At 38.1% G+C, this 19519-nt stretch overlaps 1 protein-coding gene across 6 annotated transcripts in view; it reads right to left on the bottom strand.

Annotated features, from left to right (window-relative positions):
- Positions 1-17431, bottom strand: part of TRPC4 (transient receptor potential cation channel subfamily C member 4) — a 255987-nt gene extending 238556 nt beyond the window's left edge. For 5 of the 6 annotated variants that reach the window (XM_002721087.5, XM_070048964.1, XM_051831767.2 and 2 more), the window contains exon 1: positions 15912-16115. The gene's annotated coding sequence lies outside the window, so the exon portion shown is untranslated. Of the gene's footprint in view, positions 1-15911; positions 16116-17114 lie in introns of those variants that run through there. The other variant, XM_051831769.2, reaches the window with a different exon arrangement.
- Positions 17432-19519: the final 2088 nt, after the last annotated feature.

Genomic DNA, 19519 nt, shown 5'->3' with positions numbered 1-19519 from the left:
AAAATAAATCTTTAAAAAAATAATAATCCTTCACTCAGGCCATCCACCAGCTTCTCATTGCTTTCAAAGCTAATCCTGGACTGGAAGGAGCTGAGGAAGATAAACTTTGAGTCTCCAGTCCCAGAATGTTCAGCACTGACAACCTATCACTTTAGGCTGGAGCTGACATTTTACAGGGTGGAATATAGTCATGGTCAAATCTGCACAGGTAAAGCATCATTCCCCCTCATCACTCTTGCATCCCTTTGGCACAGATTAAAAACTACATTGTCCATGTAAAACAAGCAAGCAAACACACAAGAAAAAAAGCCCTCAGAACAAAGAGAGTCTGATTTGGACCATATGAAAAAATTAGCCTATATATTAATCATATGTTGCAATGGTACTGTCTCATAACAGGTTTGGATGATATCTTAAATTATAAGATGTAAGCTTAATATAATGTTGGCCATATCTCAAAACATTTTTAAGGAAATAAATTCTATCAAGCCTTAGGCCATTTGAGACATAACAATCATCACTGTACCACAAACAGTGGTGAACAACTGCACTTTCCCATCCTTTTATAAAATGTTCCCAGTGGGAGAAATGATGATTTTGCAGAAAACCACAGGCTGGAAAAATATCACCTCAATGGCAAAGAGGTCAAATTGCTATAGCTGGGGCCCGCGCTGTGGTGCAGTGGGTTAATCCTCTGCTGCGGCACTAGCATCCCATTTGGGCACCGGTTTTAGTCCCAGCTGCTCTTCCAATCCAGCTCTCTGCTGTAGCCTGGGAAAGCAGTAGAAGATGGCCCAAGTTCTTGGGCCCCTGCACCCACATGGAAGACTGAGAAGAAGCACCTGGCTCCTGGCTTCGGATCAGCATAGCTCCGGCTGTTGCGGCCATTTGGGGAGTGAACCAATGGAAGGAAGACCTTTCTCTCTGTCTCTCCCTCTCACTGCCTGTAACTCTACCTCTCAAATAAATAAATAAAATCTTTTTAAAAAATTGCCATAGCTTCCACTTTTTGTTTAGTTAATGATATATTTACTACTCAATGAGGAAGAGATGCCTGTCGGAACTTTATAGAAGTGATCTGTGCTGGATTAATATGGCAATTAAGGGGTGGAAATTTTGTACAGTAGCTTAAGTTGCTCCTTGGAATGCCCACACCTGATATCACAATGCCTCAGGTCAACTCCTGGCTTCTCCACTTCTGATCAAACTCCTGCTAATACACATCCTGCTAATCTTGCTAAGGCAGCAGATGACGGCTCAAGTACTGAGTTCCTGCCAGCCACACAGGAGCCCTGGGTGGAGTTCTGGGTTCCTGGCTTTGACCTAGCACAGCTTTGGCTATTGTAGGCATTTGAAGAGAGAATCAGCAAATGGAAGATATATTGCTCTCTGTTTATAACTCTCTGTGCTTCTCTTTCAAATAAAATGAAAACAAATCAATATTTTAATAATGGCAATATAATTTTATTTAGAATTTATTATTTTATGAATGAAATAATCCAAAAATGAATTTTAGTTGCTTGTGTTAAATGCATGGTAATTTCCCAAGAACAATGTTACTTCTCTGGCAATTAAAGAAAGCGCAGATTAAACATTTTAATTTTTTTGTAGTTGCTATATTAATCTTTCCATGGGTATAATTAGTCACCTATACTGTACCATGTGGATATAAATTTTCATCTATATTTTAATTAGGGTTTCAACATTAAAGTCAAAATATAAAAGAACAGTTTATGCTTCTGACTGTGATGGAATGAAATATGTGAATACTCATTAGAAATCATAAGAAAAGCTGGGTAAAAAGAAACAATACTGAATGTAAATAAACCCCTGTCTAAAGAGTAACTCCAGAGTGAACTAAAATTGAAGGAACCAAGATTCTTAGATAGAAGGAAACCACTCAGAGTTGGGTTCAGCTTATACAAGGCATATTTGCCCTCAAGGTACTTGCCAAGGCAACCAGAATGCAAGGTTCCCATGTGCTCATGAGAAATGAGACAGATGGACGTGAGTGCAACACTCAACAGCTCTTCTCTCAAGACATTTAATGTTAAAACTACTAGCTTCTCAGCTACTAAAAAAAGCTACTAAAAATTAGAGCAGAGTCTTCAGACACCTCATAAACAATGAGGATACAAAACTCATTATTCCAAAACTTGCCAGGAGTAGAAGCTTTATTTAATAGTCAAGACTCACAGGCAACTTGGTTCCACAAACATAGTGTCATGGTAAAAGCAGAGCCTTGTTAAATCTGAAAACTGACCTCCAGACATCTCAAGTTATGATTGGATTTAAATGATTTACCTTATCTGCCTTCCAGAGATATGGCCTATTCTCTCTAGGGGAGAAAAAAAATTTTCTACAGTTTTTGATATAATTTTAACTTTTAAATAACAAAGAGTTATACCAAGAAAGTAATTAACAACATGGGGCCGGCGCCGTGGCTCACTCTGTTAATAATCTGCCTGCAGCGCCGGCATTCCACATGGGCGCCAGGTTCTAGTCCCGTTTGCTCCTCTTCCAGTCCAGCTCTCTGCTGTGGCCCAGGAAGGCAGTGGAGGATGGCCCAAGTGCTTGGGTCCCTGCACCCGCATGGGAGACCAGGAAGAGGCACCTGGCTCCTGGCTTCGGATCAGTGCAGCACTGGCTGTGGCGGCCATTTGGGGAGTGAACCAATGGAAGGAAGACCTTTCTCTCTCTCTCTCACTGTCTAAAACTCTACCTGTCAAATAAAAAAAAAAAAAAAAAGAAAGTAATTAAGAACAAAAACCAACATATAGATACTGTTACTGGACTCAGCCTCGTTATTAAATTAAAAGTAATACTCAGGAATATTCAGAAACTCAATTGAAAATGGGAAATTTTATGAGCAATTAAAAAATGTAAAAAATAAATTAAATAAAAATACTAGAAGAAAAATTTCAATACATGAAATTTGTAGCAATAGGTAGGGCATAGTCAAAAAGGAATATTCATAAATAGGAAGATAGGACTATAAAATATTCAGATTGCAGCACAGAGAGCAATAAGTGGAAAATACATGAAATGAAAAATTAAAGAAGACTAATAATTAGCATGAAGATAAAAGTTCTAGACATGTAGTTGGATACCTTCTGGTACAACCATTCTGGAAGAAAGTATAGAAATTCTTCAGAAATCTAAAAAATAGATCTACAATATGATTCAGGTATCCCACTCCTGGAAAAATACTCACAGGGAATGAATCAGCATATGAAAGAATTACCTGTACCTCAGGTTCATAGCAGCTTAATTCACAATAGCTAAGATATGAAATCAGCCCAGATGTCCTTTAACTAATGGCTTGATAAAAAAAATTATATACATATATATGTATATATTCACACACACATGTATGTGTACACACACACACACTTTTGATGGAATACTGCTCAGCTACAAAAAATAATGAAATCATGCCTTTTGCAAGAAAATGGATACCACTGAAGACTACCATACTTAACGAAATAAGCCAGGCCCTAAAGGACAAATACCAGATGCTTTCTCCAATTTGTGGTAGCTAGTATATAGAGTAAAAAAATGAATGTATGAGTGAAAAGACATCTTGGAATTTGATTATTGTTTACAACCCTTGTCCATATTCCTGCTGAACTGTAGTATTTCTACTTAAAAAAAAAAAGAATTTAAAACTAATGAAAGATATCGTCATATTTTTAAAATGTTCCTTGGCTGGTGCAGCGGTTCACTAGGATAATCCTCTGCCTGCGGCGCCGGCACTCCAGGTTCTAGTCCCAGCTGGGGCACCAGTTCTGTCCCAGTTGCTCCTCTTCCAGTCCAGCTCTCTGCTGTGGCCCAGGAAGGCAGTGTAGGATGGCCTAAGTGTTTAGGCCCTGCACTCGCATGGAAGACCAGGAGGAAGCACCTGGCTCCTGGCTTCGGATTGGCACAGTGCGCCAGCCATGGCAGCCATTTGGGGGTGAACCAACGGAAAAGGAAGACCTTTCTCTCTGTCTCTCACTGTCTAACTCTGCCTGTCCAAAAAAAAAAAAAAAAAATGCTTGAAATGTCGAGCAACAGAAATACAAAGCACTCCATCTGGACACAGTTACTAAAAATCAAAGACCAAAAGAAAATGTAAAACCCACAAAATATAAAGTATGTACTACCTTCAAATGCAACCATCAGGCTTATGGCTGACTTTTTAATAGAAATGATGAAAGACAAAAGTCAATTGGGTACCATCTTTAAAATATTGAAAGAAAGTAAATTTTAACCCATAATACCCCAACCAATGAAAGTCACTTTCAACAAAACAATAAGAAAATTTGTTAGGAAAAAACTCACACTAACATGTATACTTCAGAGAATTCTGAAACTGCCCCAGAGCCATGGTGGTACTAGGAGAATATAACGCATCTAGAAAGAGAATATGGCAAATCTGCAATTATAAAAATAATAAACAAACTACTAAAATACAAATTAAACAGTAATACTTTCAAGAAATTACTTGCTTATTTATTTGAAAGTCAGAGTTACAGAAAAGTGGAGAGACATATTGAGAGAGAGAGAGAGAAAGGGATAGAGTCATTCTATCCTCTGTTTCATTCACCACATGACCACAACTGCTGGAGGTAAGCCAGGCCAAATCCAAGAGCCAAGAGCTTCATCTGGGTCCCTTATGTGGGTGTCAGGGGCCCAAACACTTGGACCATGTTCTGTTGCTTTTCCCAGGGAGCTGGATTGGAGGTGAAGCAATGAACCAGTCGGTGCCCATATGGGATGCTGTCATCACAGGCAGCTGCTTTACCTGCTATGTCACAATAATTTTGAGAAAAAATAATTATGTCTATTCTATGGAGGTTTTCTGTTTCCTCTCTTCAAATGTTTGTTTGTTGATATATAAGCACTGTATGGTTTTTAATGATACATATATTTTCCCTCTGATTTATTTAAAATTCCTTTATGGTAAAAAATGGAGACAGAAATAAATATTTTCTTCTGGCTGGTCTTCCATTTATATTTCAAATCATTGGCAAATACTTTCAAAATACTAATAAATGTTTTAAGAAAATAAATTGAAAGTACTTAGGTGAATTAAAATTAAAATGTTAAAATTCCAACTTTTTTAAAAGAAACGCTATCTTTGGTAATAACATCAGTAATTATATATTAAGTATTAAGCAAGTCCCAACAAAACACTTGAAAATATGCACGTATTGAGTATTACTTTTATGTTTTTCCTTACATATGATTATAGTGAACATTAATTATAGTACAATATTCACCAGAAATATAGCACAATATTCACCAGAAACCCTAGCACCAACCATATAATGATTTTGCTCTCATAATAGACCACATGGAACAAAAAATTATTTTTCTTAAGACTCATTGCGTCCTTCCCTGGATACCCAAAACCAATGTAATAATCTGTAATCTGTTTCCTTCCAATCCTTTGTTTAAGTCTTTTCTTATATGATTTTTTTTTCTAAAAGCCTTTAGGCAAAAACTCTTATCCCTAATGTAATGGAATCTAAAGTAACTAGTAAGGGAATTTCATTAGCAATGACAATTCAATTGAAGTTTTCATTACATTTCAGCATGAAAACATGATCTTGCCATAATTTTATAAATGCTCATCATACCCATCACTTATATTTGGAAGTACTCTGTTACGACTGAGGCAGCTTAGAATGTGGATTTATATAAGACAATTCCTGTGCCATACACCACCAATTCATGATAGAATACCTTTAGCTCCAGGACCAATTAAGCAACTGAAACTCCTCTGTAGGTAGGGGACTGAGCTACTGCAAGCAGTAGATATTGAATGTTGCATTAAAAATCAGCCTTATGGTAGAGGAAACTATTTGGGCAGTCACTGTCTTTGATACTTATATATCTATTTCATTATGATTAAAATAATGAAGTTATAACAGATACTGGAACACTTCTAAAATCAACTGCATTCTAATGTGTTTTATGCATATATAATCTCATTAATTACATTCAATATTTGACATGCAATCCCTTTTATAGATTCAAGATGCAAAGGTCTGATTTTGACCCTTAAGATCGGCACAATGGTAGCTCACCTTTCAGAAAGTTTTCTTTATATAATAAGCAGAAATGAATTAAGTGCTGTGATTCAAACATATCCTGGTTATTCAGCAGATAGTTCACTCACTCACTTTGCTTACTTTTTTGTCTCAGTAGAGTTGTATATTTATGCTTTAGATATTTATATTTTTAAATCAGAGGCAAGATATTATTAATTTAAAGTAGATCTTTTTCCTGCATTTTTTGTCACCAATAATTATTGTCTTGGACTATTAACCTTAAAAAGAAGAAATTTTAAATACTTAATTATACTCAATATTTCAATAGCAGCAATGCAATAATTAGTAAGAAACTACTTAAATAGGGAAAGGTGTTGTGTGTAGCACTTAAGACAGCACTTGGGGTGCTGCATCCCCATATTAGAGTGCCTGGTCTCGAGTTCTGTCTGATTCCTGCTAATGCACATCCTTGGTGACAGCAGGTCATGGCTCAAGTAGTTGGCCTCCTGCGCGGCTTATGGGAGATCTGATTGAGTGCTGTTCTCCTGGCTTTGACCTGCTCCAGTTTCAACTGTTTTGAGCATGTGGGGAGTGAACCAGCAGGTGGAAGATCTGTCTTTGTCTGACTGTCTTTCTCTCTGTCTTTCAAATAAATAAAAATAAATGACTTAAAAAAGAAAGTACTTAAATATATTTGTAAGTTAAGCTTTTAAGTTTTGGTAAACCGGATTGCAAAGCAATTCCTATTCTAGTTAAAATTGTTGATCTTTTTATATGCTGGAAAAATACTTATCATAAGTACTATTACAATAAAATGTTTTTTCATTTAAGCTTCTTTTATTAATGAAAGAGCCAAATCACTTGCTGGTTCACTTTGTTCCAGCAGCGTGCTGCAGTGCTAAATGAAAATGTGCAGTTCATCTCTCCAAGTAGCTTGAACTCTACAAATCAAAATGTTAAGCTGTGAGGTTAAAATGTACCAGATAAGCAAATAAGTCTTTATCCTCTGCCAACATTTTCTTTTTATACAGCACACACACAGAGGAAGGGACATATCTTTAAATGTTCTTTCTCATTTTAGAGGTTCTCAGAGTCTTAGGGGTAAGATTTGATTGTCTTGCATGATGACACTCAGAAAGCAAACCGTCTGGCAAAGATTGGGTAGCCTTCAGAATGCAGGTCCCGAATAATATTTTTAAAAAGACTAATGTAGCTGGCCAATTCCCCCTTCTGTTCCTGGGATTTAAGAACAAGAGAAATATGGCCTAGTTCTAGATTTATAATATATTTTCAGTTACAGACAGAGCAGCCCCTTGTAAAGAATAACAGTACATGTGGAGGGCCCCTAGATAACTGTAAAGTGGATCTCACCTTGGAAAAATCTTATGAGTCAAGTCCTTTAATGTCCCTAAGCAAAAGGATAGAGTACTGAGGATCCAGGTCTTCGCATCCCAATCTCTAAAACTGCTTCTCTTAAGTTTTCTTCATTGGCTACAAGGGGATGACACATGTGGGCATAGCATCATAAATCCATCCATACTTTGGAACACAACTAACATCCTTAAATACAAAGTCTTTGAATAGTAAATTAGTAATATCTATGCATAAAAGGAATGCACTATTATTTATTTATTTGATACTCAGAGAAATTGAGAGAAAGAGAGGGAAAATGGAACCCAAACATTCCAATGCGTGCCACCAGCATCTTAACTGCCAGGCTACATAAATTTTCGGAGGAAAGCACTATTTTTAATAGTGTCAATAATGGTATTTAAACTTAACATGAATTTACAGTTGGGAAACTTAAGTAATTTATTAGTATGCATCTGGATTTTTTCCAACATGTTTAATTTTGTTTGTTTTTTGTTTTAAATCCCAAGTATAGGGTCTGTTCATTTTAATATAATTTGTTTTATTTATTTAATGATTTATTCATTTTCATAAGAAAAGATCAGAAGGAAATGAAATAATAAAAGATTTGTAAGATAATATAGGATACTGGAATATGATGAGGTTATTGACTCTCCTTTTTTGAAATATTAAATAACATAGCAAAATGTTTCTTATTCCTCTGTGTTCAGTATCAAACGTAGTGCTTTTTTTTTTTTTTTTTTTTTTTTGACAGGCAGAGTAGACAGTGAGAGAGAGAGACAAATAGAAAGGTCTTCCTTTGCCGTTGGTTCACCCCCGCAATGGCTGCTGCAGCCGGCACACCTTGCTGATCCGAAGCCAGGAGCCAGGTGCTTCTCCTGGTCTCCCATGCGGGTGCAGGGCCCAAGCACTCCCTGGCCATAGCAGAGAGCTGGCCTGGAAGAGGGGCAACTGGGACAGAATCTGGCGCCCTGACCAGGACTAGAACCTGGTGTGTCAGCGCCTCAAGGCGGAGGATTAGCCTATTGAGCCACAGTGCCGGCTTAACATAGTGGTTTGCATGTACTAAATACGCCCTGAATAAAGTGTGTGAATGTATGTGAGTACATGTGTTTATGAAGGTACTTCTAAAACTTATTTATGAAGGTACTTCAACAACTTCTTAGAAGAATAAAATTTAGACAAATTTATTCTGATGCAAAAGTTTTTGAAATCCTTGCATACAAAGGGGTCTTCAAAAAGTTTATGAAAAAATAAATATTATGAAAAAGTATGCATGGATTGATTTGCATCAAAGTAAACTTATCTTTTAATTGCATATTTAATTACATCTTTTAATTACATTTTGAAGCTCCCTGGTATATATTGGGCTCTAAATGAAATTAAAGACTATCCAAGTATCCACAAGAGAAACCGTCAAAAATGTAGCCTTCAGTGTGATCTTCAGAGTTTATAGCTTCATTCTACCTTTACAGGAATGATACATTTACATGCAAAAGTAATTATGCTGTCACAAATGGTGAAGCTGATGTATATAAAGCATGGCAGACTATTCAATCATTATTATTCATTAATCATTATTATTCTACATTATGACTTGCTGTTATCCTTCTGTTGAACTTTGGGGATTTATATTTGTGTTTTACTAGTTACTTGAAAGACTAGTATATTAAAATAAGGGGATTAAATATGGAATTTGACAGTAGACAAATTCAATCATCCACTCATTCACTCACTCCACTCATCCATTCAAAAAGTGTATTTTGAGCATCAGTTATAGTAATTCTGAGAAAATTACAATGAAGTGTGCTATAAGCTATGATTCTGATATCAATGAGGTACTAAGTTATACAGTTGTGTTATTTCTCTGTTATTTTTATACATGAAATATATTCAAAGCATAGGAGTGCTATTCATAAACATTGATTTGTAAGAATTCTACTCCAAATGAAGTAGGATGAAATTATTTAAAAATGCCTCTAACCATGGGGTACCATATACTGTTAAGTCTTTTAAATGAACTCTCATATTAATTTTCAATTTACAATCACTCTAAGGAAGTCTCCAGCTCTCTTGGTTAAGCAGATATTCCTGAGAAATACTTGTATCTGTCCTCTTTCAACATAAACCACTCCTTTCATAGTGTAATAGAACAAAAACTTCTTATTTAAGAACTCTGACATAGTACAAACTACACCAAAGCCCATTAATAATTACTTATACAAGTCTTGTGAAAATGAGTGTATTGAGTAACTAGTTGACTGGAGATTATGCCTGTTGAATAGTGTCAGATTTTGCAATGTAAAAAGTAACTTTTAGACAACATACCATATAGGCCCAACACTAGTATTAGAACTAGCTTCACTATAAAAACAAATATGCTCAAATGTCAGCCAAGTGTGGTACTATGAAAGTATGAAATTAATTATACTAAATTACAGAATATAATATTTATGGGAATCTAATTTAGTTAGAAATTTAAAGATTTTTAACATCCTTTGTGTTCCTTAAAGGTATTTACTGTAGTTCTGGAGACAGACCTCTACCACCTGTGAGGCAGAATGTAATAAAGCATTCTTGTATTTGTACTTAGGACATCTGGAGGAAACTTCCAAAGAAACAGCAGCATTGCCTTCAACTGGGCACTAACTCGGCTCTAGGGCTTAGAGAATATTTTGACAAGAAGCAAAAAGCTATTCTAGACAGACAGATCTGCTAGAAAATTTAACAATTATGAAGAGTACACCAGTATGTCATCCATCTATTTATTCAATTATTCATTTACTAATATTCAATGAATGAATACCATTTTAGCACTATTTTTGTAATAGTATTACAAATAATCAAAGAAATTATCCCTTCAACTTCAATATCAGTTTTGAACATAATCATATCAGTTTCAAATGCTTTTTATGTATTTAAAAATTCCATGACAATTTTGTTAAAATTTACCATCATCTGAGAGCTGTTCCCTGGCATATATGAATGAGAGTCCCTGTCATTAAATATCAAGGACTATTACAATTATTCAGCAATTAAATATTCAGCTAAAATTAAAAGAAAAACACTTGTCTAGAAATTTTTATAACCTTCATAGGATGCAATTTAAAGCTAATATGTCCTAATATGGCTGTTTTTTAAAAAATCAGTAAGCTATTTGTATCAATAGCCTACAGATTATAATTAGAAACTACTATTAAAGAATAATTTATAACCTTGTATATTTTCATCCTTGAAAAATACTTCCCCTTTCCATATGTATTGCACTTATACTTAAGGATAAGGAAGCAGGTAATTTTAAGAACCTGCTTGAGGTGAATAGTTTATTTCCTGCTCCACTGCAAAGCTGACACAGCTTTAGTTAAATTTCAAATTCTATCCTCATGAGAGGAACAGTTGTTTACATCCCGAAGTTGCAACCTTTGGAAAAAAAAAGTTTTAAGAATACAATTAATTTATGAATCTCTTTAAAATTTAAAATTACTCTTTTTGAAGCCACAATTATTAAAAAAAAAAAAATTGTATTCTCAACGCTTAAGGCATTTGGATCTGGCTGAAGAGCCCATGAGAGTATTTTAGACATGGAAAGCCAAGACACTCTGGCAGAAAAAAAACAAAAAAAAAACACCTAAATGATGAAAGATCTCTGTGAGTGAGATCCCAGTGACAAGAACGGGCCATCAAAGAAGGAGGTACCTTTCTCCAAAGGGAGGAGTGAACTTCCACTTTGACTATGACCTTGTCTAAATAAGATCAGAGTTGGTGAACTCAAAAGGCTTCCATAGCCTTGGCAACTCATGACAAGAGCCTAGGGTGATTACTGATGCCATAAACAAGAGTGTTAATGGTTAATTCAACAACAGGAGTCACTGTGCACTTACTCCCCATGTAGGATCTCTGCCCTTAATGTGTTGTACAATGTGAATTAATGCTATAACTAGTACTCAAATAGTACTTTACACTTTGTGTTTCTGTGTGGGTGCAAACTGTTGAAATCTTTACTTAATATATACTAAATTGATCTTTTGTATATAAAGAGAATTGAAAATGAATCTTGATGTGAATGGAATGGGAGTGGGAGCAGGAAATGGGAGGGTTGCGAGTGGGAGGGAAGTTATGGGGGGGGCGGACACCACTGTAATCCAAAAGCTGTATTTTGGGAATTTATATTTATCAAATAAAAGTTAAAAAATTATATTCTTTAGAATCACATAGACATGGGTTCAAATTCTGTCTTGATCAGAAAGCAGCCTTTTGATTTTGGGAATTTTAGTTTTTCTCAGGCTGTTACATTGTGATAATACTCTGTTTAAGGTAGAAGTGGAAATAAAAGCTTTATATTTGCTAAGTTTCTCCCATGAGGCCTGAGGTACATTGAATACCTGTAGATACTGGCCCCTGCCCTTCCTCCCCCCTTTCTTTTTTCACAATACTTCCTGTTTTCCATCTTGAATAAATTTCAACTCCTGATGCTATTTGTTCAAAGAAATTACTTATGGTGATTTTTTCTGCATATTTCTGAATTATAATAACAAAATTCAGGCAGATTATAATTAATGCATATCTGATTCAATTCATTGCACTTGCCATTTCTGAAAAAGAATGCAGTGTTCTAGATAAAGCTTCAAGGCATTTTTAAAAATTATTGTTTGAGTTAACATTTCTAATTTCTGTGTAAAATGGTGCCCTTGTGTCATCTGCTGTCTCTCAAGAAGCCATTCCTCCAGGATATTGCTGTATTTCAAAAATGTGAGATAATGCTTACCCTAATATTAATAGGATATCATTGACAGTTTAGTTACAATAGTAGATTAAGTACTGAAACTATTGTTTTCTTATCCAATTTAAACTAAGCCAAATGCTCAGAATAGTGATCTAGATTTTTTTTAAAGTTTTTTAGATTGCTGCTGTTACCATATAGTTCATGTGACATTATTGTTCTGAATTAATATATTTTCCATGCATATGCCTTTAAATTTTAACCTAAAATTTAAATTCTTTAACTTCTTTACCTGAATGTATTTTCTCACCATAGTTATTTTTGATCTGATAGATTGTACTAATGATCTGATAGATTGTAGCTACATTTGTGCTGATTAAAAAGACACAGCTGCAATATTATATTTATGAACAAAGTATTCTCAAATCTCTTAAAATATTAAGGTCTCAATGCATCTGAAAAGGTTAGAAATGGAAAACATACAAAGCAGATAATTCTAAAGCAACTCCTTTCTATAACTACACAGAAGCAAAATGAGTTGAATTGAGTTGTTTTAATTTTAGTTGGGGGAAAGTAGGATTTATATTAGTTGAAATAGTAAGGATTTTATTTTGAGATGTCTCTTCAACATGATTTTTAATGAGAAACAAATGTTCATGGTGGGTTTTCCACAGGTGTTAAAGAAGTCAATAACACTGGTTTCAATTAAGTCCAGAAAACATAATTTAGGAAGTCAGGATGCGTTTTACAATCTGCTCATAAAGCGTTTGACAGTGATGATTGGGGGATAAAGAAACTTAATAGTTTATTATATTTCTGCTTACCTAGCTTGATTTAAAAGATAAATCAACTGCATTTGCATAAGAAAATATTCAGTCCACAGTTTTACATTCCTAGCTACTGTTTAGTATTTCTCATGTACCTATCTTTATTTACAAAATCTATTATCTCATTGAATATTCAGCAAATTTGTACTTATCTGTATTTTTTGCTCCAATAGATGCATTAATGGCAAGGAGAGTTTATTTTTACTTTTTAGCTGTTAAATCTAATGTGAATCATCTGGATTGCCATAGATTATCTTGGCAGTTAAACATGCAAGCATAAAAATATAACAGAATATTTCTAAAAATACATATTTGAGAGTACATTTACTTTAGTGGATTAAAAAGGAATTATTATTCTTAAACAGAAACTGAATCATGTTCATATAAGAGTAAGCTGATAGCACTTGGCTAGATGACTAGATACTTCTGTTATTTCACTATCATAACAGAAAACATTAAAAACAATGGATATATGTTGTCTCTGTCTTTGATCTACAACTCAAGGGCAGTAGTTTTTAAAAGTTAATATTTTTTGCAAATGGTGAGCGATTTAGTACCAATAGATCAATAGACTAAGCCATTCAACCATTAAAAGATTACTCATCTAACTTCCAGATTCCTTTTAGGTTCAAATGATGTAATAGTTTATGAAACACAAGTTGTTGCTGTTTTACAAATTTATTTAGCTTCACTTTCATTAGTGACTATGTTGAACCAGTTAACTTTTTAGTCCTTTAGGTGGCTGTAGCTCTCCGAGGAGTGTAAGTGAAAAAGTTTGCAATGTGTAAACAAACAAGACGTTCAAATTTACCTTAATTAGAAAGAATAACAGCATTTCTTCTGCTCTTGGCCATTTACGTAATGTATGAATTGGTTATGTTCTCTGCAAAGTTATTTGGTCTCTTAACATTTTAATAACTCAAATGGCAATAAAATTCATACAGAATTTTAATTGTTATAGGCTTCTCCAAGTATTTTGATATTGACTGTCTGGAAATAAGTGCAATAGGAAAGAAACAATTTAAAAATTACAAAATTTTGACGTTTCATTTGTGAAATAGACCAGTAAACAAGTTATTGAAATTTCTTTTATTTTTTAAGATAAAAATTTTCAGAATGATTATCCATGTTTGACAGGTTTTACAAAGAGACATGTTTCTTTTATCTGTCTACTTTAAACACTTTATGCTTTCATGAATGTTCTTATTCCTCTAAGTTTTTACTGAAAGGAAGAAGAGCTTGTGTAAATCTGATTGCAAACTTTTATCAGGATTTATCTATACATTTATTCACTCATGACCATCATGCAACTCTTATATACCTGCTAGTATTTCTGTGTTTCTCAACATACTCATTCTTCACACCCTCAGGTACAGCAGAGTACTGGAGTTCTGATCAAAGCTCTTTGTGAAGGCAGCCACCTCTAATACTGTGTTCTTTTTAAATATATATAATACATATATTATATATGTGCAATATAAGTGCTTTCTATCTGTGCTTTTATTAATCCAATATATTTGCATAAATTACGCTGATAAAATCCATTTAGTTTCTACTGCTTTGCATTTGCAGCTGTATTAATTCATAAATACAGTTTTAAGTGCTTCTCTAATAACACTTTATTGGATTCTGATTTTAATTCTTCTTAATATCCAATATAGTTATCACTATATCTTACTTTCCTCGCTTTAGATAATTAAAGGATGGTTGAGCTGGTCTACGGTCCAGCTGAGTAGAAAAAGGTATTCCAAGTGTAAATTTAAACAGCAAACGTAACACAGTGTTGACGATCTCAATGTTTTAACTTATCTACCCACCACGTTTAGTGTCCAACTTAAAGTTTTACTTAAAAAAAAAAAAAAAGAAAAAAGAAAAAGAAAAAACACCAGTAAGCCTTTCTTAAAGAATTTGTAATATGCTCTCGGTTGTGATTACTGTGTAGGAATGCCAGGGATTATATGAGCCCTGAGAGTTTTTATTTTCAGTTTTACAAGTCTGTTCTAAATTTCTTTTTAATAAAGCAACTAAAGCTTGCGTCTATCTCCTCCCACTCCTCTGGCTTGGTGCTTACTCCTTAAACAACTTGCTGCGTTTTATAGCTGTGGAATTTAACTGGGAAGGGCCTCGCGGAGAAGCCATATGAACAGGGACACACAGTGGATACACCATGGTGAATGCAGGCACTAGAGATAACAGCTCCCTTCTAGCAGCTCTCCCCAACCCTCCACGCCTTGCCAGTATGCTCCTATCCACAGTCACAAAAGACAGCCGAGTTCACTTCAGGGCTGCAACAACAAGTTGTGCAATGAATTTCAGCGATTTACCCAAGTAGCAAATAGGGTCATTGGCTCAACTGCAGTCTCCGTTGCCAGGCGAACTAGGAATCACTAGACTGGATCCAGCAACACCGATAAAAGTGTTTCCATTTCTTGACAGGCAGTGAAAATGACGCAGAGTCTAATTCATCGATAGGATATCGATCACGTCCCTTTCTTCGTGCCTCCAGCGTAGGTGCCTGAGAGCCAACGGCTCGCTTACATGCACCCAGGGGCCCCGACGATCTCCATTTTCCCCCAAAGCATAAGAAGCTAAAAACAGCCACATTCCCAGCCCCACTGCGTGGCTGCAACTGCTTTGTTTACCATATAAGTCACACCAGGGGCTCACTCCTCGCGCTCTGCCCGGAGGTAAAGCCGGACGCCGCAGAGACGGGGAAGCACCCCCAAACTCGCGCTCAGCCCGGGGTCAACCCCGGACAGCTTCACCCATCTTCTTCCTCAGCCTCCAAGGGAAACCAAGCAGCGGGAGCCTTTTGAACTCCTAACCCCAGAGGGATGTCCGCCTCCCAGGAGGGAGCCGGCTTCCCAGGCAGCCTGAGAAACTTAACCGAGATCCCAGAAAAGAGGCGAGGGGTAGCTCCGGTCCAACGGAGCTGAAAGGCGACACCCTCTTTACCTTCGAAGTTGCAACCTTGTGGCTGAAGTGATGGGATCCGGAGGAACCGCGGCTCCGAGGCTGTGCCGGGTGATTGCACGCCCAGCCAATTGCGATGGGATTTCCTTAGCCGCTGCCGAGTTTTTGGAGCATTCCAAGGAAAACGCACGAAGCTGGAGCCCACGCAAGCTGGCACCGAACTGGGCGGAGTGAGGATGCTCTGAGAGCGGAGCCATAGGAGGCGGGGGAGGGGCGGGCCGGGAGGGGGAGGTGAGCGCCAGGAAAGGAGAACCTCGCCCACCCCCGCCCCCACCGGTCCCTCAGGATAAAGTTGGAGTTCCCACGGCTGACAGCGGAGCAGCCCGCAGGAAAGCACCCCGCCCTCGGGCCCCGGCGGCTGCCGGGCTCGGGGTCCGCACAGACCGCGCTCGCAAGAGACAGCCCGGGAAGATGCGCGCGCGACCCACGCACGGCTCTGCGCTGCCGCCGAGGGGACCAGCGCACTGCCGGCAGCCGTCGCTCAGCCCCCCGGCTCGACTGTCTCCCAGCCCCGAAGAGCCTTGGCCAACGGCTTTGAGGTCACTCAGTGGGCAGGGGAGCCCGCCCCCGGCCAGCGGTCATCTGGCAAAGTCGGTGTTGAGAACCCACCCTGTGGTCCTGGCCGCCAGCCAGACGCACACCGCCAGCTCGGTGGGGCTCAGTAAGGCTGTCGGACCTCAGGGCGCGCCGAGAGCCAGCCCGCGAACGCCCTGCTGCCACATTAGTAAACACGCACCCAGGCGGCGGACCGCTGGGCAGGAAGAAAGTAAGCCCCTGCAACTCTCCAGACTCGCCGCATCCCGCTGACTGGGGCTCCTGGCACCCCCTCGCCCGTCCTCAAGGTGTCAGACTTCCCCCGTCAGGCAGGAGGATGCGGCTCGCCACCGGTGTCAACAGTCGAGACCGTCGCAGTGAATAAATGACGGGCCCCAGCATTCCACCCGCCCTCACCAACTCGCGTGCGGGATCGGCAAGTTTCCAAATTCGAGTACCCCGGACGCGGGCAGCCTAGGAGCGCGAGGTTGGATGGCTGTAGGCAATGTGCCTGCGTGTTCTGTGTTATCGCTTCCGCGCGCTGAGCTTGAGATGTCAGGAGAAAAGGTAGCCCTCGACCGATTTCTTTCATAAGATTAAAATGAGGAGAGGTAAAAAACGAATGTGTTGGTAAAGCGAGCGATAACTTACTTGCTGTCCCTGCGGCGTGGTGATTCCCAGCGCGTCACTTGCACAGGCTTGGTTTGGTCACGACCCCCATGACCCAGAGATTTGGAATAGCCAGGGGTGTCCCTGCGGAATCCTAGACGGAGATTCCCTCCTTTGCCACTCTTTCTACTAGCTTCCTTTTATTTTCAGAAAGCCCTGGGGTGAGCTGTGGGTGGCCAGTAGCATCCCAGCAGGTGCCTGCTCAGGCTTGGAGCTGGAGCAACAGATTAGCAGCAACCCCCTCTCCTGGACCTGGCCGCGCGCTGCTGCACCTTATGGGAAGCCGCGCTGCGCGGACCGCAGGGCGGTCCCGTTTCTCTCCGTGGATTATTTCCCGAGGATATCAGCAGGCAAAGCGGCACCCACGGGCAGGCTCCGAAGCCCAGAATTCAGAATTTCCTTCTCGGTTGTCACACCCGCTTCTTCCTACGTGGTTTACAAGAGTTGAGTTATTAAAGAGTATTTACAGGAGTAAAGAGGTTGTCACTAGAGATCTCCCGCTGGGGTGACTTGCAGGCTGCTCCCCCCCCCCTTTTGAATCACTTTTCTTATTTTTTAAAATGTGACTGTCTCCCTAGCTAACTGCTGTCATGGGTTCGTCCCCAGCTCAGTTTGACTCATTCTAGCCGCCCAGAAGCACTGCCTCTACATCATGCCCTGTGAAACCTGAGCTGTACTGGGGCAAACCTGGTTAAGTCCTACGATGCCTCTTTAGAAAACTCATACATGAGAGAGCGACCAAAAGACGGCTTCCCTTCTCTTTTTACTCCACCTCAAAAACACACTAACATCTTTTCAGCAGTTTTTCACTTTTCTATATATTAAACAATGAGGTTTTTTTCGTAAAATATGAGACACATCAATCTATAGACATAGTAATGAACTTTATGATAAATTCAAGTCCCCTTTCTGTGTAACAAGTGAGGGAAGGTATAAATAGAAATCTATTTTCTGCCATGTTAACTATATTTTAGTATTTCCTCATTTAATAGCATGTTTTCTTATTGATGATGAATAGATGTCCAAGAAACAATGATATGATCTTTCAACTCAGGCTGAAAAAAACCTGTATGTTGAGTATCTTTTTTTAAAAATAAACCCCTGAAACATACAATTCCATTAATTGTGATGGATGTGGGTCTTTTAAAAAATGCATCTATGAAGTGGGAGTTTAACCCAGAGGGTACTTGAGTTCCATTCCCTGCTCTGGTTCTTGACTTGAGCTTCCTGCTACTGCAGGACCTGGGAAACAGCTGTGATGGGTCAAGTCTCGGGAGACCCACTGGAGACCCAGGTCACATCCTGGCACCCAGCTTGAACTCAGTGCAGGCCTACCCCCAGTATTTTACCCCACTTTTGAGGATATTTGGGGAGTGAACCAGAGACTGACACATTCCTTCTTTTCCTCTCTCCCTCTCAAATAAATAAGTAAAAATTTAAAAATACATCTAAAAGAAAGTGGATCAGTGAAAACATACACCCATTGTTTAGAGCAGATGAGCTTTGCCATGTAAAGATCTGAACCAAATTAAATGCCCCTCCTGCCCTTCTTAGCATCTGTTCTTTACAGCAAATACCATTTCTGTCATGTCAGTGAGAAGTATGTTATGGATTTTCCCTAATTTGTTACTTTTCCAGAAAGAAAAGTGCCCATTAATCTACAATAAATACATAATAGGAACACTGAGGACAGCATTGAACAGTTCTACCATCTGAGAAATGGAAAGAGGCATTGCTATCGCTCATTCAGCTTCCTTTTCAATCCTTTGGAATCTGTTTAAATAATCCAGTGAATTGCACATACCACAGCACCAGCATTCCAAAAAGAAACTTGTTTGTATTCAAAAATTTATGAATATAGAGTTAGTATCACTCCACAAACCCACACTCTATCTAAAATGCAATTCACTATAGTAAAATAAATTTACAATAAAATGCTATATCCTAATCTGGAATTTTTTATTGCCTTATTCAAGTAAACATAAAATCTATCTTGTCTCATACTTAGCACAAATCAAGTGATCCAACAAATGACAACAGCAAAATGATTCTAATGACTGTTCATAGCTAAAATATATCTTGGCACTGGGATCACAATTGTTTTAGGAACTCAACTGTGAATTTACTTCTGAAAGTTATTCTCCCATTTAGGAACTGATGTGTCACATGTATAAAGCACTCTTCCAAAGCTGCTGTGTAGACTTAGAGAGAAAGTCACAGAGGCAAACATTGGTAAAATTTAGTTCTGTACATGCACCATTCTCAGCGTTTTATGCGATGGAAATGCATTTTTGTAAAACTCATAGTCAAGTATATGATGATGCTTTTTCTGATCTCAGAAAACATTGAGCAATAAGTGAACATTGTCTCTGAAGCCCATGTGGCCT

This window comes from Oryctolagus cuniculus, chromosome 9 (assembly GCF_964237555.1).
Source record: "Oryctolagus cuniculus chromosome 9, mOryCun1.1, whole genome shotgun sequence".
Taxonomy (NCBI): domain Eukaryota; kingdom Metazoa; phylum Chordata; class Mammalia; order Lagomorpha; family Leporidae; genus Oryctolagus; species Oryctolagus cuniculus.
This window is presented reverse-complemented; position numbering and strand designations above follow the sequence as displayed.